The sequence below is a fragment of the Rhinolophus sinicus genome, chromosome 14 (genome assembly GCF_057876585.1).
Source record: "Rhinolophus sinicus isolate RSI-liver-muscle chromosome 14, RSI-T2T, whole genome shotgun sequence".
NCBI classification, from domain to species: domain Eukaryota; kingdom Metazoa; phylum Chordata; class Mammalia; order Chiroptera; family Rhinolophidae; genus Rhinolophus; species Rhinolophus sinicus.
This window is the reverse complement of record NC_142514.1, coordinates 28609151-28611455: the sequence shown is the minus strand read 5'-3', so window position 1 is coordinate 28611455 and position 2305 is coordinate 28609151.

Sequence of the window (2305 nt, the reverse complement as noted above, 5' to 3'; positions counted from 1 at the left end):
ACGCAGAGGTGGGGGGCGGGGCGCGCGGGCAGGCCCTCCCCGAGGTGGGGCCTGGGTGCGCGCGGCGCAGGGCCTGAGTGCGCAGGCGCGAAGAGTACGCGTTCTGCCACTCCCTTAGTTGGCTGCTGGGGTTTGTGGTCCCGCTTGCCGACACTGGACAAGTAGCTATTCGAGACCGGGCAGGTTGTGGCATTTCAGCCCAGCAGCTTTTGTCACAGCCTGTTGTGCAAGCTTCCTCTCTTGAAGGGGAGGAGGCCGTTTTGGGATTTACATCTGGCAAATCCGTCACCTGGCTGCAGCCCCCTGCCCCAGCAGCCTTCCAGAGAAGGCTAGGTCCATTGCCCCCTGCCTCAGCCCCCTGGCGGGGTAAGCATGTGTGTGAAGGTTCCTGGTGGTGCGAACCCCAACCCCTCTTTCCCGCCGCGACCCCTGAACCGCGGCCCCTAAAAAGGAAGGCCAAGACAGCGGCTAGGCGCTGCCTCCTTCCTCATCTGGCTCCTTTTCCCCGTCCATCTGCCCCGACGGTGGCTGCTTTAGCTGGACAAGGGTCCAGAGACGTACAGTGTCATCCAGGTAACAGTCACTGTGCACTCACTGTGTACCACGCGTTGTACTGGGTTCCCAGGGACCCTGTCCTAGGTCCAACGGTGAGGCCAACTGATGATAAGCTAATGACACTTCATGATTGTCCTAAGTGCTTGCTGTGAAGTGGCCAATGCTAGGGGAGTGAGTGCCCAGCGTGGACTGACCAAGTCTGGTGGGGGTTGGAGATGCAGGCAGGGAATTCTCCAAAAAAGTGTCTTTAAAGCTGAGACCTGAAGTTTACTGGCAAAGAAAGGGAAGGGCTCAGAGGTTAGAGTAAGTATGCGTGAGGCAGGAAGAAAAGCCTGTGTAAAGCCTGAGGCCCAAAACAGCCGAGCACGGCTGAATTGGAGAGAGCCAAAGGAAGACAGAGATGAGATCAGGCAGGAGAGGTCTGCAGGGCCATACCATGCAGAGTACTATAGACCAAATTAAGGATTTCCTTTCTCATAAAGGCGGAAAACCATAGAAACTTTTCTGAGAGGGGGTTTTGTTTTTCTTCTGAGTAGTAAATATATGCAAATGTTTATTTTTTTCCTCCAAACACTACCCAAGGGTAGACTTGAAAAGTAAGCCTCTCATCTCTGTCCCCCAGTGTTCCTGTTTTCTTCACTAGAAGCAATTTTTCACAAGTTCGTATATGTCTTCATTGAAGGATTTTTTTAAAAGGTGTGACATGATCAGATTTGTATTTCAGGAGAATCACTCAAACAAATGGATTTAAAAAAAAAAAAAAATCAGGAGGCTTCTGGTTCCTTCCAAATCTGGATCCCCACTGATCCTACTTCGCCAAGTTGCCCAAGCTACACTCAGCTACAAATCTAAAACATACTTGGAATGTGTTTGAAGTGTATGGCCACACATTCTTTCAAGTAGTTGGTGTTTATCAAAGTGTCTGGAACATGATAGACATTGAGAACGTACTTGCTGAAATAATGAAGATGCTGGAGAAGATACAAAAATGAGCCAGTCAGCTCAGCCACTCTTCTGGATGACCACTTTACACTTTCTTCTCCTTCCTCAAACCGCTACCATCTCCTGCCCTAGACGCTGTCTCTCAGCTGATGGTCTTGCTTCCTATTTGAGAACATAGACGTCTCCAGGAATACTTCCTTGAGCGCCTACAACCACATTCATCAATCTGTTACGTGTGCACAAAGGCTCTGCCTTCTCTTCTGTACTATCCATGCTTCTAGAGGTCAACCTCTCCTCTTGGCTTCAAATGCCGTGTCCTCTCATCAATTCAAGAATGTCATGCTAGTAGTTCTCCCCTCCTGCATCATCAGTTTTCCCCCTCTACTAGATCATTTGTACTAGCATGATGCAATTTCTCTCATCTTAAAACAAAACTCTTCTCATGACTACGTGATTCTCTGGCTACCCCATTTCTCCATGCTCCTTTTCAGCACAACTCCTAGAAAGTGTTGTTTGTACTTGCTGTATCCAGTTTCTTCCCTCTCCCCTGAACTTATTCTGATCAGGCTATTTACTGTTCATGTAATTCCACTAAAACTGCTCTTGTCAAAAATTAACCTCTGTGTTCCCAGACCTCTTCTCTGTATACCAGCCTAGACTGACAAGTCCCAGATGAAAATACCAGTGTGGCTGTGTATGCATGGCATGAGTGTATATGTGTATTTGTATGTTCTTTACTTGGCTTCTAAGTTTTTCTCTGTTTTCTCCTATTTTACAGGCCTCCCCTTCTGGGTCTCCTTTCCTACAT